Source organism: Diceros bicornis, chromosome 4, assembly GCF_020826845.1.
Source record: "Diceros bicornis minor isolate mBicDic1 chromosome 4, mDicBic1.mat.cur, whole genome shotgun sequence".
Taxonomy (NCBI): domain Eukaryota; kingdom Metazoa; phylum Chordata; class Mammalia; order Perissodactyla; family Rhinocerotidae; genus Diceros; species Diceros bicornis.
In genome coordinates this window covers 79139594-79164444 of record NC_080743.1, presented here as the reverse complement: position 1 = coordinate 79164444, position 24851 = coordinate 79139594, and the positions used below count along the sequence as shown (strand labels likewise).

General features: G+C 43.8%; 1 long non-coding RNA gene across 1 annotated transcript; it reads right to left on the bottom strand.

The window, feature by feature from the left end:
* Window positions 1-6671: 6671 nt before the first annotated feature.
* On the bottom strand, window positions 6672-23083 carry LOC131403697 (uncharacterized). Its single transcript, XR_009219487.1, has 3 exons — window positions 23036-23083; window positions 21802-22022; window positions 6672-6966 (listed from the first exon to the last, which is right to left on the bottom strand). It is a non-coding gene; the product is annotated as an uncharacterized LOC131403697 (long non-coding RNA).
* Window positions 23084-24851: the final 1768 nt, after the last annotated feature.

The following is a 24851-nucleotide window of genomic DNA, read 5'->3' as shown; positions in this document are numbered from 1 at the left end:
GGTCAAGATTCTTGCTCTGCAGCCCAGTGACCACTCAGTGTTGTTTCCCATTCTTCCTGTGTTTGAGTGAGAGATTTGATTTCACTATTGGGTTCCTTATCAATCACTGAATGTTGAGTCCTCAGTGCTAGAAACACATCCTTAACAAAATAAAGTCCTACCTTCAAGGAGCTTGGAGTCTAGATAGGGAGGCAAACACGTAGTGGGCTATTGCCATACTGCACACTCAGAGTGAACCACAAGCTCGGCATGACAGTGGGGTGGGAGGGGTTGTCAATCAAGGCTTATTGAATAACATGAATCCTAAATTGAGATCTGAAGGATGAATATGAGTTAGTCAGAAAAGAGGCTGGGAGGCTAGAGCAGGGTGGGAGCCAGGAGGGTATAGCCAGAAGGCACTCTGAGAAAGCTCTCTCTGGCTGATCAGAATGGATTGGAGAAGGCAAGAGGGGAGGGAGGCTAGATGCTGGTTGGGAGGCAGCTGACATAATCCAGCCTTGAATGCCAGACTTTACATTTTATTCTTATTTGCCTCTGTTGGTGTCCTTGCTAAGCCCTTTAGGCAGGGGCTTTGGTCTGTACCAGGAGCTAGAGACTCAGGGAAAGTGAAAGCAGGTCTTCTGCAGATGCCCAGTCCCCATCTGTGTCACTTGTCCTTGAGCCTTCCTGCCCCTTCAGGAAAGCTCTCCAGCCAGAAGGTCAGTACCTCCTGCTTACGGAAGATTCATTCTGATAAAGGCTTGAATCCTGATAAGCTTACTTCCTCACACCTCTGATGAAATAGCCCTGAAAAATTCCTTCCCCTGTGTGCTTTCAATACCCAGCTACCTCCCAGATTAACATCTCTACTAGCCAAATACTACAAGAAAACACAATTTCCCTAGGGCCATTTTGTTCCCTGGATCTTTTCCATCATTAGAACATAGAGTAATTTAATTTGGACTCCTGGGTCAACCACACTGTTTAGAAGGTACTTTGGAGGCAGCGGCACTTCTCTGAGACTATGATTTCAACTAAAAGGAAGTATATCCTTGAAAAACTGGCTACCTAGATAGCAGCAGAAGTTTCTAAAAGATGGAATCTAATAGAAAATCCTGCTTGAAATATTTATAAAATCTGTTTTAAGGGCACTTACCAACCCACTAAGGAGTCCCTTTCCACAAACGTGTAATGTATGATTGCAAAGAGGCCTCTTTACCGGGACCCCAAGGTCTCACAAGAGGAGTTTGCTTCAGACAGGAAAGAAAAGCATGAGATAAGAGGACTGCACATCCGCTCAAGTATTTGCATTTGGAGGTTTACATTAAAAAGAGGATCTCTTTGTACTGTCCTGATTGGGGATTTTCAATTAAAGCTGAGCCCACCAGTTTTAATTTGGCTCAGCAGAGCAGAGGATGGGGTGCCTCAGGGGTGGCCCTGAGCCAAGAAGGCTTCCAGTGGACGAGCTGACCAGAGGAAGGGAAGGGAGATTGCCTGATTCCTGGAGCTTGCAGGCTCGGTTTGTAAGAAAAGGGAGTGGGCAGCTCTTGGAGTGAGGGCCCCTCTAGGGAGAGACAAGGGGTCCCCCTCACACTCTCTCTTGCTCTTCTGATTATGTCCACCAACAGATGGAGGGGAAGGTAAAGCGGTCAAGGGGAGTTGGCAGGATAATAAAGAAGGCAGCAGCCCAGAACGCCTTGGATTTTCACAAAAGCAGAAAGCCTTTTTAGTGCTCCTTCAATGGCTGACATTCTGGAGGGCCCACTCTGTGCTAGTCCCTGGGTAAATTGTTTCAATTGCATTATTTCATTTATTCCCCCCACAACAAACCTATGAGATACTATATTTTTATCCTCATTTTCCAACTGAGAAAACTGAGGCTCATGGAGATTGAGAAATTCATGAAAAATAAGACAGCTGGCAACAGGTACAGCCAAAATTGGAATTTACATCTGCCTGACTTCAACCAGGCTCTAAACCACTAGGGCAGACAGTACCCCCTTTAAAGGAGAATGAGATCACCTTGTCTTACAGCTCAATCCACGTTGCTCCCAACTCTAGGAGACCAAGGTGGAAACTCCCTTTGATTGACTAGTCAGTGAACTTAGTGGCCATATTACAGGGAGGGTCCCCATAGACAAGCAGCTATGTGTCAAGTGACTGATTAAAGAGCTGGTACTTTCTGGACAGAATTGGGAGGACATGCAGCATCTGGTTCTCTGCTCCCTCCCCTTCTCCCTCCCTCCCTCTCGCCCAGAAAATCTACTGATTCACCTGCCATCAGGCAAATGGCCTGCTAGGTAGAAGTAGGTATCAGTTGTTCAGCAGACAAACAAACAATTAGAAAATTCTTTCCTGAGCATTGTACTGAGCACTGTGGGAAGAAACAAAAGAGAAGAAATAGAAGCCCTCGAGGATCTTGCTATCTGGTTGGAGAGACAAGATAAACGTCCAAGAGCCTTTCAAAGCAACAGACAAACATGAGCCATTCCAACCAGTGCAAAGGAAACACAGGCAGCACAGAGCACAAGAGCAAGCCAGTGTGTCTAAGGAGGGAGAACGGGCTGAGAGGCCAGGGGACATGCCTGGACAACAGTTCTTGCAGGATGGGTGCTTGGAAATGGAGAGCTGGAGCAGAGGAGAGAGAACCCTTCAGGAAAGTCTAACAGTAACCATGCTCCATGAGAGTGCTCTCCTGCCCCTGGACCACACAGCAAGGAGCAGGACTTAAAAGGCTCCAATTTGGAAACCTGACACTGCGTACCTCCAGACTCAGCACCCCACTCAGTCCTTGGCTGGCTTGACCTCTTGGTTCTACATGTCTCTCGTCTCCATGGCTTTGCAGACCCAAACCTGTGGCTCCCCCGGGCCCTACACACTTTGCACAGAGTAGGTATTGCCAATGTTCTTCCCCAAAAAACCATCTTTAGGCTTCTGTCAGAGCTATTCAGTTACAGTTGTTGATAATGTATTCCAGGAGAATTTGAACTGTAATATGAAGATTCTGAACCCTTCAAAACTCAAGAGGTTTAATCCATAAAAATATTTGAGGGAAGGGACTGGCTATCAGCACACAGGACTTCGTACCTGCTGGCAGCTGCCTGCCCTGACTATGCATGAGGTTCATCCTCCACGTTGACTCTCCCCTCTGAGGGAAAATGCCTAAATGAAAACCCCAACCTCCTTTTCCTGTAGGGCTAACAACAGTCAGGATCTTGCCCTCTAGAAGGGCTCTGTCCTAGTGATTGAAGGAGGGGCTCCTGTTGATTCATAGACGTTCAGCCTGGAGACCACCTCACTCAGCGTTTCTCAAAAGGTGTTCTCCAGATGATCTGCACCAAAATGACGTGGAGGTTGGTTTAAAATGCAGACTCTTGGGTCTTGCTACAGAAATATGGCATAGCATCCCAAGGATCTATGTGAAGGCACATCCCAGGGACGTGAAGCGACTTTTCAACAACTCTCCAGCAATTCTCATATGCAGAGGAATTTGAGAAACTTTGATCTAGTCCACAGCTTGTAAACAAGGAAATCAAAGCTCTGAGAAGTTAGGTTCTTGCCTTACGCCACCCATCATTACATGGACCCAATAAATGCCATCCTGAGTTTAATAGAATGGAATCGAATTGAACTGTGGAATCATGGTAGCCCAGTGTGAGAACCCTGACCTTTAAATACCCTATAGAGAGGAGACCTAGAAGGCAGGAAACTACTTCATGGTAGCACCAGGTGTGTCTTTGGAGCTTGCCCTCTCAGCCAGCAGTGGGTCCTGTGAAAGCGCCTCCAAAACTAGTCCTGGGGCTGAGTGTGGAAGGTGCTGAGGAAGCTCTGGAGCCAAAAGGGAGGCAAAAGAGAGGGGACCTTTGGGGGACACACAGAGATTCAGCATTCCTCCATTCCAGCCTCGTGCCCAGCCACTTGGGCAGAGAGTTGACCCAGCTCCACCTCTACATTCCAGACATAGGGAGGAGAGGAGCTCCAGGTTAGTTGGGGAGCCCTCCTCTGACTGCTTTCAGGAGCTCTGAAGAGGAAGATGATCAATAAGGAAACTTCAACACACAATGTAGCATTTCCGTGAAATGTTAGTTGGATTCACAGGCAAGGCGATGGATCACACTATTATCCCCTTCTCTTCAGCCTTCCTTTTCTCTGTCTCTCTCTCTTCCCCCAAAACGTAAAAAAAAAAAAAAAAATAGTAACATTAGTTAGAGGGAAAGTAGATCACAATCCTGCGAAAATTCCCAGCTTTCTGAAAATGTGTTTTCTATAAGAGGCTGGGGAGACTCATACAGAGCAGGTGGTGATTGTGTTGTGGTGCCTGGATCACTGAGTGTGGGAAATAGGAGAGGGATTCAGAATGGGGAGATGAGGGACTGCCAAGAAAACTCCACTTTCTTCACAATTACTCCTGGGGCTGGATCCTGAATCAACAGAATTCCATATAATACATACATGCCTTCAAGAAAGAGAGCGCGGGACAGCAAGATGATGAATTTGGGGGAGTTTGACCTAAGGAGCAGTTGGGGAAAGGGCAACATCACAGTGCGGCAACCTTCACCCATCAGGTCCAGAAAGTTTTGGAAACACAGGCAGCTAAGTTATTCCTTCCTACTTGCTCCTTCTCTGAGAGAGGTGAAAGCAAATTGATTTACCTCTGGGCATGTTAGAAGCACCCCACGAGAGGTTCCCAGCCATGGAGACTGAAAGATCAGAGAATCAGAGATAGTGCTAGGAGGGTGGAGAGAGAGGAAGAAGTTCAATCAGGCCAATAAAATGAAAAAAGTGATATGAGTAGTATTTACAACACCTGGGAGCCTGAGGACTGTGTCAGATAGTACACAGCCAAGAATACTAGAGTTGACCTTGAATTGAGCTTGGAGAGGGGGAAGTGGGAGGGAACAGGGCACAGTCAGGCAGAGGAAGAACTGCTTCCTCCCTGACCATGGCCTCCACATTCCAGAGGGCGCCTTCCAAAAGGGTGGGAACTTGCAAAACATTTCTTAGAAGTAACAAGAACTTGATTTCCCTGGGAGAAGCTGGAGAAAGGGGGAAGCTAATTAAATTAAAATTGAGGAAGCTCAGGGCCACACACAGGCCAAGAGTAATCCGGGAGCGGTCATCAATCATCATAAACTAGCGCTTACTCAGCATCTTCCCCCACGGGCACACAATACAGACTCTGGGTGGGACTGAAGCAACTGTGCCACAGAGAGTCCCTTGGAATCTGAGAAGGAGTGAAATAGGGAGTCAGAACTAAAAACCTCAGACAGCAATATTCCAGTGTGAACCAACCCAAAGACATCTCTCTCTCTCCACGAATTAACACTTCATGAGTTCATCATTCATTTGTCAATAATCATGGCTGTATTACAGACTTTCTTATTATAATTTTTAGGCTTTCATATATTTATGCTTTGTCTGCCCTGCCAGACTGTCAAGTCCTTGAGGCCAGAGACCCTCTAGTACATTTCTTTCTGTCTCCAGATCACTCCATCCACCCAGCTAGCTACCATTGTGTGGCATTTTTCCCTCTGGTTCTCACTGTCAGATATGCAGAGGAAAATAGTGCTCCATCTCTAACTCTGATGAGTTCTTGGTGTTGTATAATATATATGTACATATATGTGGTATCGTACATAGTTCAATGAAGTGCCAGTTGTTAGGAAGGGGGCATGGGCACCATAAATTCTCAGAATAGATGGGGTGGTATCTAGGAAGAGCTCAGACCCTAGAATGAAATAAACTTGGGTTTAAGACCCAACTTTGCTACTTACCAGCAATGAGACCTTCTGTGAGTTATTTAAACCTCTCCATAATGGGGAAATAACAGAACCTCCTTCAGAGAGACAAGCTGAGAATCGAATGATATAATGCATGTCACAAGCTCATTATTGGGTCTAACACAGATAAGTAGTCAAAATTAGCAGCAAAAAAAAAAAAAGGAAGTTCATGACATAATGCCAAGACATTCACTTCTCCTGATCCTCCACACAAAACGATTTAACAAACAACTATTTCCTCTGGGCATTTTCAAATTCTCTGAGTGAAGTACACCTGGCTGAATGGTCAGGAATCTAAAAAGGGCAAAGATACCAGGAGCTTGCTTTTGAACTACACTGACCTCAGTTTCCAACTCAGGAGTTCTTTCTCAGCTGGAACCAACAAAGAACTAAAGCCACCACACCTTCCCTCAAATGTGCATGCAAAGGCTTTGTGGTCACCAAAGAAGGTCTGCAAAAAGGCCATTGAAACGCATGGATGTCTTCCAGAGGGCAATGTCCTATGCTGGTCTGGTTTTTCTGTTTGCACTTTTTTCTGGATGGGGAGAGCTGGCAAATGATTGAAACTGGGGGGCTGGAGTGAGCAGTTGTGGCTTAAGGTGGTAAACACTCCCTAGTTTTACTCCCCTTCAACACCAGCTCCCACTCACGGTTGGTGCTTAAGTCAGCCTTGTGTGTGGCCTCAATGCAAATGGAAGACTGAAGAGATGCCTTATGGCTTCTTACCTCCCCCAGAGGCTATACCTTCTCTCACCTGGTGATGGATGCTCAACTAATGAGGAACTCTAGTGACAAGTTTGCAATAAAAAAATCACTGGGGCATCCAAATGCTCTGTTCCCAATTTGCCATCAACCTACTCATAAAGCAAACAATTCAAGCAATGGATGGCAACACACAAAAGCTGAGTTCAACAATTATTTTTATTTTTCAATTTAACAGACACTTTTATGGTATATATTATATGCCAGACACGGTTCTAAGTAATCTCTTACAATGGAATGGCATTTTAAAGTTTGAAAAGGACTTTCATATACATTACCTCACTTGATAATCATAATAAGTCTGAGAGGTAAGTTTGTTGTTTTAAGTCTTGTCTTACAGATTTTTTAAAAAATGAGTTTCAAGAAAAGAAAGTTATCCATTCAGCTTGTGGTAGAGGCAGGACTCACACCAGGTGTTCTGATTCCAAAGCCTGTGTCCTTTCCACTGCACAAATAAGAGAAAAGAAAAGAAAGTAAGTTCCTGTCTTCAAACTGCTTGTAATAAAGTAGGGGAAAGACTCAAGCTCGTAATATTGACAGCATTTTAATCCAGGGCAACAGGTAAGTGGACCATATAAGGGGATGTAGAAGCAAGGAATAAAAGAAGGATTTACAAAGAGTGTGTGTGTTGCAGGGGGGAGGTTAACTTACTCAAGACTGGTTTTGTTGTTGTTGTTGTTGGGAAAGATTCGCCCTGAGCTAACATCTGTTGCCAATCTTCCTCTCTCGTTTTTTTTCCTCCCCAAAGCACCAGTACATGGTTGTATATTCTAGCTGTAAGTCGTTCTAGTTCTTTGATGTGAGCCACCACCACAACGTGGCTACCGACAGCTGAGTGATGTGGTTCCGTGTCCGGGAACCAAACCCAGGCCACCACCGAAGCAGAGTGGGCCAAACTTGAACCATTAGGCCATCAGGGCTGGCTCAAGGCTCTGTTTTTTGATATAGGTGACAGAAACCCAACTCAAACCAGCTTCAGTCAACTGGCTCAAATTGGCTTCAGGCACGATGGAATCCATCAACTTGAGCAATGTGTTCAGGACTTGGCTCCCTTGGGTCCTCTCTATGCTTTGAGTTCCTGTTTGTCCTCAGGCAGGCATCTCCAAGTGGTGGCCTCATAACTCGGTGCTTACATTCTACAAATTTAGAAATCTCAGCAGAAAGAAAGTGTCTCTTCCCAGACAATTCCAGCAGAAGATCTGGGGTTGTATTTCACTGTGTTGGCTTTGGTCACATAGTCTTCTCTCAACCAATCGCTATGGCCATGGGGAAACATGGCTCGGATTGGCCAGCTCTGATCGTGCATTCACTCCCAGAGCCAAGGGATGAGGTCAGTCCCACCAAAATCACATGAGCTGAGGAGCTGGGGATGATTCCTCAAGGGAAAATTAGGATACTATAACCCAATAGAGATGAATGCAATGGGCAGGCAAAAATAATCCCAGGGGCTGAGTTGGGGGAAGCTCCTGGAGGCTCCAAGGTAGGTGTTTTAGTGATGAAAGAGATACAGCATGGGGCAGAGAAGAAGCCCCAGGAGAGGGAGTCACTAAGTCCTTGCCCTAGTTCCAGCTCTTTCTGTAACTACCGATGTGACTTTGAACAAGTCATTAAGCCTCTCTGAGCCTCAGTTCCTCAAATGTAACAGGAAGTAATAATTAAAATAATAGTGATAACAAAAACCTCCCAGGTTGCTGGGAGCATCATGACATGATCCAATTGGATGAGATCATAGATACGAAAACCTTTTGAAATGCTAAGTGAAATAGATTTATAAATATCAGAGTGTGTTTGAGGCAAGGGACTAACATCAGCAGAGACGGAACAGAAATGAGCAGGGCACGTACAGGGAATAGTAAGCAGATTAGACTGCGAGGACGGAAAAGCCGGGGCTATGAATGCCAAGTCTTGCATACAGCAACCCCACACACAAGGCTGAAACTTGGTCTCAGTAAGTCAGTGTTTACTTTCTTTGGATGATACTGAGAAGGGGGCCCTTTCTCATGGCTGTAAGGTGGTGCCTGGAAAGGATCCTCAGGTAAATCCAGTGAGGGAGGACTTCCCCATGTGCAGCCAGCTTTCCCAGGTTAGGGGAGGGAGGCTGGCTCTGCCCCTGGCCAGTGTTTGGTTTCTGGGAGGCCCCTTCCCTTGCCCATCACCAAAGAAATCACAGCAACAGGTGGGGAATGGAGAGTTGGGGAGGGCAGGGCCAAGGTCCCTAGAGGGTGGGGCAGTTGGGGAAGAAGATTAGAAAGTAACAGGTGGAACTCAGACAGTTACAGCTCTCACGTATGACCGGCACTTGATTAAGGAAAATCTCTTTTGTTTACTAACCAGTTCACTGGGCCCTTCCAAGCCAAGCTAAATTGTCGGCTTATACCTACAGAGTTCTTCTCAGTCCAAGAAGACCTACTGAGGGTGCTGAGCAGGGGTAGGAAGAAAAATGCACTTTTCCAGACTGTGTATATTGTGGAAAGAGCACTGGCCTGGGGACCTCAAGATACAGATTTCTTGTAACAGGGGGTTGGTTGGTCTATTCCACCTCTCTCTAACATCCTTCGGATAAATACAGGACAATGGAGAGTGATGCTCATTCAGAGAAGCATGCGAGGTAGATGCTGAGGAGATTCTGTTCCTGGCCTCACTTGAAGACAAGCTAGAGAGACTCCTGACCCCTAAGATCCCAGGCCAACTCCAGTAAGATTCCAGAAAGAAATAAGAATGAAGATAAATAACTTCTTACTTGCTTGGAGCACTTAACAATTTACAAGGGAATTTCAAATAATTTACCTCATTCAAATTTCCCTATGGTACAGGCAGACAGGTTTTATTACAGAAGCAGTTCAGAAAGTCTATGTCATTTGTTCAAGATTCCAACTGCCGCTGCATGGGAGAGCGAAGATCAGAATCCACTTCTAACTCCCAAGTTCAGTGCTTTGTTGTTACCAAGTCTAAAACCTACAAAGGTGGGCACTCTTCTCCGCCCTGGGTAGCCTTGCCCTGGAAAGCCTATTTGGGGTCTTCCGGCTCTATCTAAAGAGCCTTTGGAATGGTTAATGTGGTAGAGAGTAAGGAGTCTAAAGGTGTGTGTTATAGTCTTGGATCTGCCCAATCTGAAATTGCTCAGGTGACTTGCCTCTGGTTTTAGTTTTGTCATCTGCAAAATGGAGGTTGCATTATCTACAGAGGCGTTGAAGCCTCAGTGGTGAGTGTTGTAAATTCTTTGAAGATTTCCCCATGCTGTCTGTGCAGGTGAGCAAGGCTTCCCAATTTCTGTGACCCTGACTCTTCTGCCCTTAACAGTGGATGCTCCCCTCTGCCCCAAGTCAAAGGAGGGGACTGTGTCAGTCCACGATCCAGGCCGCCGCTAGCCTGTTCATTGGCTCAGGAGCCCTCTTGGGCAGCCTGTTTTCACTGACTCTGTCCTGGGCAGGCTACCCAGGGGCCCATTTTGCTGGAAGGATGAGCCGTGGGGGGAAGGTGAGTAAAAGCGACAGCCAGCTCCGAGCCTTTAAAATGTAAAACGTTCTCTTGGGAGTGTGCAAAGACCTGATTTGTGAGAGATCAAAGTGGGGAACAGCAGCACCGCTGCTCCAGAATCAAAGGCTCCTTGCTCTCAGGAACAGACAGCAGACTCCCCCTGCAAGAAAAGCCAAGCACAACAATGGAGAGTGAGTGGCTGCCATCCTCCCCCAGGCTGGGATGGGGGCCTGGCTGTGCTTGCAAACATCTGCACCTGGGCTGCACCTGCCAGGCGAGGACTGACCCGGAAGCAGTGGAGTGCACCTGCTCTTCTCATTTCCTGTCGTTTGCCGGTGGTGGGGAGGGTCCCACTGATTCATGCACATCCCTCCTTCCCTCCTGCTTGTGGGTTGGCTGAGGGATGGGGCAGGGAGAGCAGCTTCCAGTTTCTGCACTTCTTCCCATTCCCTTGGTGACCTTGAGCAAGTCCCAGCTTAGCCAGGGATACTCAACAGTATTGTGGATTCAAAGCTTCTACCCTATTCACTCTCAGGGAGCTGTGGGGCTCAGTCAGGACAAGGGACGGGAAGTTGCTCTGTGGTCAGGAATGAGCCATTCATGTGTGATTGTTGGCAGCTTTAACTGGGGAGCACAGAGTAGAAGGGAGAAAACCCGAGCCTTCCATAGCATTCAGTTCCAACCAGATGTTTTTATTCATCAAGAAAATTGAGGCTAGCAAGGGTGATGAATCTCAGCTTTCCATCTCCAATCCCCACCTACATAGGTATCTTTAAGCACACCCATCCGAGCCTCAAAGGATGAGGTGTCCCTCTTCTTCTTCAAGACTTATCAGGATGCCCTTGACTCCATCCTCTCCCGTATCTTCACGACTTTGCCCCATTGATCATATTCAACCTCTTCCTCTCTGGTTAAGCCTTCCTTTCAGCCTAGGAGCATGCTCAATAGGATGCTTTACAGGATACCCCATCCTATAAAATAAGCAAACTAAAACTCTTCTCCACACCCCTCTTTGGCCACGAACTGATCTCTTTCCTCCCTTTCTCATCCACTTCTTCAAAGACTTGTCTATACTCTGGACCTCCACTTCTATACTTCCTTCTCTTTCTCAAACTAATTTCCATCTAGCTGCAGCCTTCACTACTCTACTGAAACTTCTCTTGCTAAAGTCATTGGAAATTTTCAATTGCCAAATTCAAATCTTTATCATACCTTTTTACTAAAGTGACACATTGAGAATGCCATTCTTAAAATTTTAGGTTACCTGAGCTAGTGATTCTATACTCCTTTGGCCTTCCTCATCTCTCTCTGATTTATTATTCCTTCTTCTCCTATGTGGGGACCTTTTCTTCTATCCACCCATGAAACACAGGCATTCTACAGTTTTATCCCAGACTCTCTTATCTTGTAATCTTATTCACTCTCTCTGAGTGTTCCAACTCCCATATATAAATTAATAACTCTCAAATCAATGTTTACAGCCCAAAACTTTCCCCTGAGCTTCACACTTCTATAACCAACAGTGGGCTAGATATTTTTACCTGGACGGACCACTCAACATATCCAATAACAAACTCATCATTTCATCCCCAAACAGTATTTCTCCCACCACTTCCAATCTCAATTGCTGGCATTTCCATCCACCCATCATCAGGCCAGACCTGAGAATCCATCTTGCTCCACCCAAATGCCATCTAACTTTAAGTCCTGTCAGTTGTACCTTCTAAAAAAAATTCCCAAAATCTGTTGCATCCTCTCTGTCTTTCCCACCCCAGTTCTAGTCCCAACCTCCCAACTGATCTCCCTGCCTCTAATCTTATCCCTAGCAAATCTATCCTCTATAAAGCCACCAAAATAATAATAACAATAACCCATTTAAATGCAGATCTGATCATGGTACTTCTTTAGTTGAAGATTTTCGTTCTCTTATCCCCACCCCAGCCAGGTTCCTGTGGACCTCCAAGACCATTCTCTTTCATACAACTTCAGTCTCATTTATTACAGTTTTCTGCCTTGCACTTCCATGGGCCTGTGCTCATTCTAACTTTTCTACCTAGAATATGTCCATCATGATGTTAGAAGCTGGATGTCAACAATACCAGAGAGAGTTTGGAGTTAGGTTGTACTGGGGACTACTCAAGGGCCTGCCCAAAGTCCAGGTTATACTCTTCTGTCTCCATTTACTTCTTTAAAACAGAAAACTAAAATTTTAATTTTCTAAAATGCAATATTTTGTATCCTATTAGCACCCAGCTGTGTGGTATAGAGGAAAGAGAAATGTCTAGACCTCCCTTGGGAGGACTTTCTACATAGGGAACAAGTCAGCTTACTCATGCTGGACTGAGTGAGGCAGGGCTCCAAACTCACAAGCATTCAACCAGACTGTACTCTACTGAAAACTCCTCAGTGACTATGGGGCAGCCTCTACATAATGGCACAAAACAACTCATAGAGAATAAGTGTTTCCAGCCTTTCCTCTGACTTGGTCCATTCAGTCTTTTTCCTCTCCTACCTTTTAAGGCTGAGGTGGGGCAAAGGGCAGGGATGCAGACTGGGGGAAAGATCCCAAGAGGAGCTGTTGTACATTTGGTAGTGAATGAAAGAAAAAAAGGGGAGGAGGGATAAATTGGTATGGTCCTTGTATTTATTCATTAATTTAACAAAAATTTAGTATGCATTTACTATGTATCAGTCCTTATCTTAGATGTTGGGGATATGACAGTGAATGAGAAAGACAAGATGTTAAAAAATATAAGTAGAGAATTTCATTTAATTTGAAACACTTTTGCTTCTTGATTTTTTTTAAACAGCAGTAGCCCCATGGAACTGGACCACATGGTTCATAGTTATATAAAATTACAATTTAGGGGAACTGCCATCTATAATTCTGGACTTAGGGTGTAGTAACCACCTGTACCCCAAATTAGAATGATCAGCCTAGATTGATGCTGTGTGTATATGAATCCCTGGATGCTGAACTTATGGGTAAAAGATGTGAATGTGGTCCAGAATTAGCCATAATCACTTTTCAGAAAACCATAGGAACATCAAAGAGATCACATTAAGATTGAAATTGCAATTTGAGGGAGAATATAGTTAGGTAAAGAATTTTTCAGGGGCCTGCCCCGTGGCTTAGCGGTTAAGTGCGCACACTCCGCTACTGGCTGCCCGGGTTCAGATCCCGGGCGCGCACCGACGCACTGCTTCTCCGGCCATGCTGAGGCTGCGTCCCACATACAGCAACTAGAAGGCTGTGCAACTATGACATACAACTATCTACTGGGGCTTTGGGGGAAAAAAGGAGGAGGATTGGCGATAGATGCTAGCTCAGAGCCGGTCTTCCTCAGCAAAAAGAGGAGGATTAGCACGGATGTTAGCTCAGGGCTGATCTTCCTCACAAAAAAAAAAAAGAAAGAAAGAATTTTTTGGGAAAAGAACTAGACTTATGCATCATATAAATTCACAAAATCTAAGCGAAAAAAAAAACTGCCTAAGATATAACTGGTCAGAATTTATTTTTCTTCAGACCCTACAGATATTCAATTTCTTAATAAGTCCTTTCAGATTCAAAGATGATATTGGTGTCAGGTATGCCCAGACCAGTTAAAGACATTCTTTTTACTCCCCTAGTGGACACCAGACCCTGGTTCCTCAGTTTCTGGTCTGGGTCAGCAAACATTCAGGCTCTGGAAGTATTGATGCAGACAACACATGTTATCTTTTACCAGATCCTAGGGAAATCTGCTGAGAACACAGTACAAGGAATGGAGAAAAGAACCTCCACAGAAACTCTACAGGGATAGACAAACTCTGGGCAGAGAGAGAGAGTTACACATAGAAGAGCTTGCAAGGCTCCAAGCAAAGAATTTTTCATGGGCCCAAAGCCACGAAGACGGAAGTTTCCATGTGATTCTGATTTAGAGCTCTTGCACAGGCTTGAAGCAACTGGGATTCATATGCTAGATTCATAATCATGGATCAGCAGTCCAGTGAGATGTCCTTCACTATTATTTCTGATTAGAAAAATTGCTTCAACTTCCCATCTGCCAGGGGACTGTAGAAAGGGCAGGAGTAGCTTAGTCAAGTTTTCGCTGGGGAACATACAGTCAGATATTCTAAATGACACTGGATTACATTGCTTCTCCAGGAGGCCACCTAGATTTTCACTGTTGGTAAATCTAATCAGTGCTGAAGAGAAAAGAGAGGTGAATCTGTCAGCCAGCGGGGAACAAGACAGCCTAACAAAGCTCAGACTAGAGACACTGCAGTGGACGTTAGAAGATGGAAGGGATGAAGGTTTGACTCTGCAGCTTGAAGACGTATCCCTGGCAGGTGTGATCCCTGGGCATGAGATAGGCATGTGCCCCAGTCAAGGTCAGGTGCTCTTATAAGCACCACCTATAGAAATTCTGAGACCAGAGTGTCTACCCCATGACCAAACCTAGAAGCTCAAGGGGAGGGAAAGATTCTTAGTACAAATGGAAACTATCTGCCTATGTTACATGGTTTCACAATGTCCTGGAAAAACATCTCCCTCTTTAGCTATAACTTCATTAGAATAGCCCTTCACATTTTAATATGAAGTAGGTTTTTTTCTATCTCCAATTTTACCTATTTCTAATGTATCCTGCATGTTGCTCCTGTAAAAATGTATGTCTAAGGTCATATTGTTCTCTAAAGCCTTTCAATGACTCCTTTTAGCTTTCAGCTAAAGTTCTAACTCAACTAAACCAATGACAACCTTTGTGATCTGGCTCCTACCTTCCTCTCTAGCTTTTCTTCCACTTCTCTTCCCCCATATTGAAAAACGTGCTATTCCCTGAATGGAACATGCGAATCTGGGCCTCTACATTCTCTTTTTCTGGAATAACTTCTTTCTTCCTAATGTCAAAAATCAGCTTAAGCATCCTTCTTTACTCTCCCAACTGGTGAGAGCCCTGTGCCCCTAATATACCAACTTCCCTCCCCTTAGCACCCATTGCATGTGACACTACTTCTTGGTTACCATTCTGTCTCCCAGAGTTCTTGAGAGAGTACCAATCATTTATCTTTGTGTCCCCAGTGCTCAGGACAGTGCCTGTCAGATAGTAGGTGCTCTACAAATGTCTTACAGCAAGTTTTGTCTGCAGAATGAAGAAGAAAAAAAGAAATTGCATGCATAGAAAGAGATGTCCTCATGTGGGAGAAGGAGAGGTGGGAAGGCATTGAGAATACTTTGCTTTAAGTTGTGTGAGAGCTGAGCTCTAATTCAACAATGGACAGATGGTCACACTCCTCTGCCCCATTGGCCATTAGGGCCCTCAGTCAGCTGTTCACACCACCCAGAGTCATCTCCTCATCGCCCAGCCTTCCACTTTACTTTGTCCTTTTGGATGAGGGCAATGGGTTTGACCTATGTTGAGCTACCCTCTAAGCTAAAAATGGAGCCATGTCACTTCTCCAACCAGACTTCTTTTCTGTACACCCCACCCCGCCCCCTTGTACACCTGTTCATCTCTCTGTGATCAAGCTTTTAAATGCATCAGTAAAATGTCCCCCAACCTGAGCTGATTCTTCTGCTAATACAAAGTGGCAGCTTTTAAATAGGGTAGCCTCTAATTGTCACTTTCAATCACAGGCTCTACTGAGGGAGACTTAGAAGGACTTAACAGTCTTAAGAAAACAAACAGAGGCCCTCTGCCACAGAGCAGCATGCAGACAGATAGACAGATAGGAGAGAGGACAGAAGCTGGCATGCCCAAGATCCTTCCTGTGATCCACCGGTGCTACTGCAGCACTTACAGACCAGGTCCCTGCGAATGAAACTGACAACTCGACATGTCCCTTATCCTTTCCAATTAGCATCCAGCTCCTGTTCTTTTCCTCTTGCTGTCTGCCTCCCTCTGTGCATCGGGCCCTTGTAAAGGAACAAGGTCTCCGCTGTTATTCCCCATCCAACCCTCCCTCTCCATCTGAGCTGACCTCAGACCATTAAAACTTAGAATGTGACAGCTGAAAATAGAGAGACTAGTCCATGAGAGATCTAGCCTAGCATCCTCGTTTTACAGTTGTCGAGGAAGCTCAGGCAGGGAGAGCCTCTTATAAATGGTCACACAGGCTAGAGTTGAACCCAGGGATCCTCTCACTTCCTAGTCCAGTTCTCTTCTGCCATATCAGTGCTTCTCAACTGGCTATACTTTAGAATCACCTGGGGATCTCTAAAAAAATTAATAAAAAACCCTTGCCCAGACCCTACCACCAAAGTTCTGATTTCATTGGACATCGGGGGACCCAGGCATCGGTATATTTTAGGAACTCCCCATGTGGTGCTAATATGGAGCTAGAGTTCAGAATCACTGCATGTACCATACTGCTTCTCAGCCGCTCTCCCAGCCTCTGTCCAAATTCACTGGGTATGTGTATGGGGGTGGGGGAGGAGGTACAATTAGGAAGAAGAAGGCTGAGCTGCTGCATATTGGGAGTTAGAAAATAACTCTGGTAAAAAGTTCTGTGGGCCAGACCAGAGATCCCTAACTAGTGAATTCTTAATTCCTTCTGAAGAAGGAGTTTTCCATTTTGTTCAAACTCATGCTATCAACCATTTTTACTGGGCATGGAGCTAGGTACTAGATGTTATTAATTTGTATGGGGTGTTGTGAAAACACAGACAAAAGGGAACTAGCCCTTGATTTCTGGGACAACAGATGGCACAAGAAACACATGCAAGATAACTTAAAATCTTTACAAAAAAACATGCTTCCAGAAGCTTGCAGACACTTCAACCCCTGGGCTGTGAACACAGCTGGCCCAGGCTCATAACCTATCGGTCTCTTAGACCCAGTGTGTCCTGCTCACAGTAAGCACTCCGTAAATGTTTGATGTATGGACCAAACCTCTGAGCCTGAAAGTGAGGAAGGCACCAGAGATAGGAATGGTCTCATAGGACAAGGAAGTAGTGAATTGACCCATCTGTAAGGTTAGACACTCCGGAGGACCGCTGGGCATGTGCCCTAAAGCTGGCTTTCCACACCTGGCCGATCAAAAGACTCACTGGAGGGTTCTTAAAAATACAGATTCTTGGTCCCCACCCAGACCCACTGAATCAGAGTCTCCAAGGGTAGTACCTAGGAATCCACATTATTGTATAAGCACCTCAGGCAATTCTGATGATCAGTCAGGTTTGGTCCTTAATGCTTGAAGGAACCTTAAACTTGAACTTGAATCACCACATAGTGAAGAGATTTAAAGCCCTATTGGAAACAAACTGACCAAACTCATTGATTTCAGTCATGACATGACACCCTGCTAGCTATGCCCTCTAACAAGTCACCTTACCTCCCTGAGTCCGGTTCGTCATTTGTAAAATCCACAGAGGGTGGCACTAATCTGAGTAAAACATTTAGCACAATCCCCGGCAAAAAGCAAGCCCTGCCTAACTGGAAGCTCTTACCATTTAAGGATCCCTTCCATGCTGGGGAAGGGACAGGAGTAGCCTTAACTTCAGAGGCCTGACATCTAGGGAGTGTGAGGCTGGCTCCTTCCCTCTCCAGCCCTGGTCAGTCAGGACAGATAACCAGATAGAAGGAAGTGAGGACTTTCTTTTTCTGCAATGTTTCCCCATGTCCTAAGGGCAAAGTAAAGTGTTGCAAGCCTTGAGCTCTTGGAACTCATTGGCCTTTATTCCCGCTTCACTCATTGTGTCATCTGGCAAGACTTTGAACCTCTTTGGGTTCCAAAGTCCTCTATGCAAAATGGGGTTGATAATGTTCTATGTCCTGCCATCCTCAAGGAGAGGCTGGGAAGATCAAAACAGACCCAACCACAGTTCTGCCTTGTTTAAGCTAGTAGTTAGAATGCTTGTGATGGTCAGGCACCACGCTAAGTGGCTTACGTGCATTATCTCATATAACCTTCAAAATGGCATTATATGTGGGTTTTATTTTATACCCATTTTACAGTTAGGAAAGTAAAGATTGGAGGAGACAAGCAACCCAAAGTCCCACAGCCGGTAGGAGTGGAGCTAGTGTTCAAGGCCAGGCCTGTAGGACTTCAGAGTGTAAAGCCATAATATGGCTTTTTTATACGGTGCCTTGTGTCACTATAGTCATCAGAGTTTCACAAACTTTCACGTTCCTTATCTAATTCAATCCTCTCATTGGCCAGGAGGACTAAACATTATTTTCTTCAGTGTCTGAGTATCACATATGAACCCAGTTTCTGACTCTGAGGCCTAATTCTTTCTACTATCCTGTTGCTTTCTCTGATGGCAGGACTTCAAAACTAGACACAGTGTGTAAAGGAGAGCTTGCTAAATAAGACTGTACTTTAAAGAATTCATTTTTCTTTTCACACAAAGTTCTCATATCAAACTTTCTGAATTTAGCTTTATACATTCATTAAAGAAAACAGCCAGCTGTCTTGACTTGCTAGGGTGCTTAATTGTAGATGGATCTCTATTTAAGAAGACTTGGTATATAAGAATCCACAGTGACAAGATAGATCTATTAAGGATGAATATTCACACATTATAAAAGTGTTCTTTTTTAGTGTTCTTTTTAACTATTCTTTTCTAAATTTGTTTCTTTTTCTTTCATTAAATATTTGACAAAGGGACTGGGATAGGAAGAGGGAGGCAGAAAAAGTTCATGTATCCAAGAAAGAGCAACCTGGAATGTCTCCCAATAATGAAAGTCACTGGAAACACAGGCTCACGTTTACCAAAGAAATCATATTATCTACAACTTTTCAGGAACACGACTATTGCACAAAGAGAAGTACACCTGAAGCTCCTTGATGTTTAATCGGAGGTTACAGCTAAGACTCAAAGGGCAGGATCTGTGTCTAGTAAGTGGAAAAGAGTGTGAGATATGAATCAGCAGATAGCCCTCTCGTGCTGAATGCTGAATGCTGCCCAGTCTGGCTCTCTCAGTCCAGAGATCTGTTTCACAGGAACCTGAAAACCTGCCAAATCCATCCCCCGTGATGAGCAGGTGAGCCAAGGAGCCCCCGATTTATGTCAAACCATCCTAAGGGCAGAGCTGCCTTGCAAAAGGACTGTCAGAACTGATCAAGGAATAAACACAGTCACTGGCCAGGGGGACAGCTCACTCTCTTCATTTGGAGGGATTTTATAATGAGAGAAATCATGAAGATTCATTTCAGAGCATGAGGATATTAGCCTAAAGCCCCTTTTTTATACTTTTCTTGGGGCTAGGGAGGGGAGGAAAGGGAAGGACATAAGGCAAAGGAGTTTTGAGTGGTGGTTTCAGGGGAAGAAATATTCTCCCAACTGAGTGGGGTAGGTTTGAGATGCTGCTCAGGGACTTTTTGAAGCTGCGACGCCCTGATCTGCATGGGAAAAGACGAGACATGTTGCACAGATACTCATTTGTCAACTTCCTCTGTGACTGGGCTTAAAATGGCTGTGTAAATAACTCAGCCAGGGAGGATGGCAGAGCAAAGCGCTGGCAGTTATTGTGCTATGAAATATGCATTAATTGCATTAAACATTCAGTCTGAAACTCAGCAGTGAGGCCCTTTTTGTCAGTTTTTATAGTGCACAGACAGAGAGACCAGGATGCGGATGGCAATGGCCTTCTGTGTAGACCCTGATGCTGTAGCACCCAGAACTTCTCCTCAGATGTTCCAGGCGTGGCCTGTGGCTCCCTGCTCAGCAGCATGGTGCTAATGAGGCCAGGGTCACCAGCTCTCACTCCCTAGGAGCCCCCCACCTCTGCTCTGCTCCCCAGATGCCGCCAACCGTGTCTTGAATCTCAACCAGTCGTCTCTCGCACATGTCGCTGGTCACAGAGGGGCTGGGTGTGAAGATGGAGGGCTCAGCAAAGTCTGTCCCCACCAGTGGAAAAGCAACTTCCCTCTAACAAGGGAAGGCAGTTCTCACTTGGATTTGATTATTACATTTGAAACTTCATGGTGTGTTTTATAAGGGGAAGAAACCATGTCAAGAGACAAGAGTGAAAAGTGTAAGGATGCCTCTGAAGAGAGATATTGGAGACAGAAAGAGAGAGAGAGAAGTTTAATGTGTGCTGAAGGAATGACCTTAGGATTTACAAGTGCCTTTGGTCTTACTCTGCACCAAATGAAGTACAAGAGTCTCACTCTGGCATTCAAAGTCCTCTTCAATAAGTCCCAACCCAACTAGCCTTGCCGTCCACGATTCCCCTACTCTTGAGCCATACTCAAGCCAAACGGTACAACATGTTTCCCAAATTTGCTTTTCTATCTTCCTGCCTTTGATCAGACTTTTCCACCCTTGAGTGACCAATTATTCCAGTTTGCCGAGGGCTGTTCCGGTTTTAGTTCTGAAAGGCCCACGTCCCAGGAAACACCTCAGAGCTGAGATCACCAGGTCGGTTGGTCACCCTGCTGTTCCCTCTGCCTAGAATTGATGGCCTCCCTCTCGGCACTTTTGCCTTGACCAATCCCTCAAAGTCATATCAAATACCATCTTCTCCATAACCCATTCTGTACGTTTTCACATTGATTTCTCTCCCTCCGTTGACCTCTAACAAACGTACTTCATTTACGCTTCTCCCTCTGGCAGAGCATTCATTCAACCAACATTCATGGAGAGCCTATAGGTGCCACGTCCTCTGCCAGGCACCCTGCTCACAAGGAGCTCACAGTCTGGGGGGGAAACAGGTGATTCAGCACTTATGATACAGTGGAATAAATCTTTAAGAAGCATATGTGCGAGTTCCATTCTCTAAGGATTAAAAAGAGAGAAAACTGTCAAAGACAGACCAGAGATTTAGGACCAGGAAAATTGCTGAAAAGTGATGTATGAAAATTCTGCAGATTCACTTCCAGGATGGTAATTCCTGATAGATCTGAGGTCTTTGTTGCTTATATCCCCTCACCAGAGCCCTTGATACAGTAAGTGGGGATTCTTTTGTATTGATACATTTGATCTTTATGCAAAAAAATAGAATTTCATAATTCTATATTTAAATAAAAAACACATGTTTTTTCTTAAGTATAATAATAATATATGGTCATTTTGGAAAATTTATAACTCCTAAACTTATATATATGTGTGTGTGTGTATGTGTATATATATATATATACACATACACACACACACATAAGTTTGTATGCAATAACTGTTCACGTTTTGGTATATAATCTTTCAGACTTCATATAGAAATGAAGATATAGATTTTAAAACAAAATGAGATTTTACTACACATATTGTTTTATAACCCAATTTTCACAACAGATGACCTCTCCATATATTTGTGTATGTGCATGTGTGTGTATGAATACACACATCTGCCACATCATTTAATAATTGTCTATATTTTATTGTGTGGGTGTGCCTCATTTATTTAACCAATCCCTGTTATTAGACAAGGAGATCATTTCTCATTTTTACCATTATAAATAATACTGCAATGAATCTCCTTTTCACAGCTATCCAATATTATCTGAGAGATAAACCCCTCACAATGGGACACACTGGGACAAAGGATGGACATATTTTGAGGCATCTGACAAATACTGATGTTTACTCAACTACTTATATTTTACAAAAATTTATTTTTCTGTGCATTTTGCCAGCCAACATATATTTTGTCAAGCTACAATATCTGGAGTTCCCAAAGAGCATTTTTCTAAGGAAATGCCAACTTACATGATCGCCAAATGCGCAAAAGCAGGAGAAATAAATCCAGCGGTGGTGTAAGCTAAGCAAAAACCAAAACAAGCCTACTCTTGCGGCAAAGTAGTTAAGCTGTCTTCTTAAGCTCACTCTCTCAGAGTTATCACCGCTTATTCATAAGGGCACCCGGCAACAGCTGCTCACCTGGCCAAGCTAGCTCTCCAAAGAAAGATCTCCATCTGTTGTTGGGAGAGGCACGTGAGCTGGTTCTCGGAGAGAAAATGTCCTTGCTTCCTGGTTCTGAGTGATGGTGCTTCAATCAGGCAGGTGGGAAGAGGAAAGCCCAGATCCAAGTCTTATGGCAGAGAAACTTGTCATCTTCAGTGCTTGATAGGGTTCAAGAGCTCACCCATACCTTGTTTCATCTGGAGATGGACAAACAAAGCAAGTCTGTTAGGAACACTTTTACTGTCGGGCTCGCCCAGAGCCCACAAGCAGCAAGTGACAGAATCAGGCCTTCTTGAAGGATCTTGTCGACTGTTGATGTTGAGTAAAATACAAAAGGAAAAAAAGTTCTGGGAAGTAACAGCACAGAGAAAATGAGAGGGAGTAGAATTCTCCTGAAAATTTTTGCTAATTTTCACATATCTGATCAGAACATGTCTGGGGTACTTTTAATTTTTTTTTTCTTTTTTTTTTTTTACACTGGGGTTGGTGATGGGCCGCTGCCACGAGGGACATGTGGTTGTGGAAGTTGTGAAATTCTGGTTGTCTGAGGGCTGTGGGGAAATGAATGGTCATGTACTTAGTACCACCTCGTGTTTCTAGATAAGTCTCAGTTTGGTCATCTGAAAAATGGGGATCTACATTTATTTCTCAGAGATTTTGTGAGCATGAAAATGTTTCATTCAATAAGCACCCAACAACACTCGGTCCTATACTATTTATACTTTGTGGCTAGCAAATTTCATGTCCTCTTGTAGACTGTAAGCTCTTTGAGAACGGGAATAATGTGCTGCTATCTTCCAACGCCACTGCTGAGAGGGGTCTTGGATAACACTTCTTATACTCACCCACAAATACATGCAAACTACATGCTATCTTATAAAACTGTACTATAACATTATCTATTTTATATTGTTATACATAATGTTTAATAGATTTTAACCAACAAATATTTATAGTTATATATATAAAAGTTTTTATAAAAATGGGTTCATAATATAGATGTTTTTAACTTTTTTTCATTTAACAATATAACTTGGAAATCTTTCCATGTAGGTGCATATAGATCTTCCTTATTCTTCTTGGCTACATAATATTTCATCAAATGAACTTAAGTATCATAAATTTATTTAACATTTCTTCCATTGATAGATTTTTGGACGTTTCAAATTTGTCACTTTAATAAACAATAGTGCAGTGAAACATTCTATACCTTATAGCATTGTCCACACATACACGTGCTTCTTTGGAGTCAAACCTAGAAGTAAAAATTTAGGGTCAAAACTCATGTATCTTTCACATTTTGATAAATATTGTCAAACTGACCTTCAAAAGGCTGTTCCAAAATATCCTCCAAAGCATATGAGTACTCCTGTTCCACCTAATATAGACCAGCCCCGGGTTTATCATTCTTTACCAAGTTAGAGAAAAATTATATCTGTTGTCATTTTAATAATAATTTTTTTAAATAGTGAAGTTGAACATTTCACTGGCAATTTGTACTCTTTTTTGTGTGAATTGTCTACTCATGCCTGTTGTCAACTTTCCTATTAATTTTTTTCCTTATTGATTTATTTGAATGCTTTATATATTAAAGATATTAACTCTTTTATCTGCAAGTTTTAGGTCCTGTTGTTAGATTTTTAATTCTTTTTTATTTTGACATAGAGAAATATGTGTGGGGGTTTTTGTTTGTTTTGGTAGTTTTATTTATTAAGATGTCTCTTTACTCTTTCTAGCCTTGGTATTATGTTTTAATTGCCCTATTTTGTCGTTATCTAATTAATGCATTCCACATTTGTGGAATGATAGGAGTTGAACAAGATAATTTCTAACGTATGTTCTACAAAGACCATGATTTTACATGAACTAAAACCTCATTAATTCAGACAAAATGCATGACAGCCAGTATAAATTTCTGAAAATAGTGTATATCAAAGCATACGTTTTAACAAAACATTTAGTTCTTCCATATATAAAGTGCAACCATAATTTTGGCAACAAAACATTGCTAAATAGAGGTCTCAATGGACATTTTTTAATTTAAAAAAATTAAATTTATTCATTCAAATATATCTGTTGAGCTCTACACTAAAGATATTAATCATCGCTTCCTTTCCACAGATTCCCAAAAGCAGTGGGCTGAGGAGGCCATATTTTTTTTTTTTTTTTTGGTGAGGAAGATTGAACTAACATCTGTTGCCAATCCTTTTTTTTTGCTTAGGAAGATGGGCCCTGAGCCAACATCCGTGCCCATCTTCCTTTACTTTATATGTGGGATGCCTGCCACAGCATGGCTTAATAAGCAGTGCATATGTCCGCACCTGGGATCTGAACCCTTGAAGCCCAGGCCGCCAAAGCATAACGCACTAATCCAACCACTACGCCACCCGGCCAGCCCCCAGAGGCCATATTTTATGCAATGTGACTTTGTCTTCTAGGCTCCAAATGACAGGACCAGGAATGGGCCCCTGACTCGAGAACAGCCAACCCAATCTCTGGACAGCAACCAATGGCCTATGTGGTTTATGTAAAAAAAGAGAGAGAGCAAAGAAAAAGAGCTGTGCCAGTCAGATTTCTTTTTTATTAATTTAATATTTAGAAACTGAAAGAATAAACCAGTTAGCAGTAGAAGCTGCAGCCAGAAGTCATAATATAGAGCTATACTCTTCCGTGTGTATGCTGCCTTTTTAAAAAAGTCAAAACTCTAAACAGGGCCAGCTTCATGGGCATGTGGCCAGTGGTCAAACATGGCCCCATGCTTGGATTTAGTGCTTAATTTTATTTTTGAATTTGGGTTTTGTTAGTGAAGTTGACAGGACAATGGAACATACACCAGGGGCTGCAGCCTCATCTCACACAGTCCTGCTCCTGCTGCTGCCTCCCTTCCCTTCCTTGTGTTCTCAGATCTGCTCCCACTCCCCTCCGCTCCTCACTTTCTCCTTCTCTTCCACTCCCCACACCTGCCAGCAGGAAACTGAGTGTGGGCCAGGGAGGGCTGGGCTCCTGTGACCTGTGGCATCTAGAGA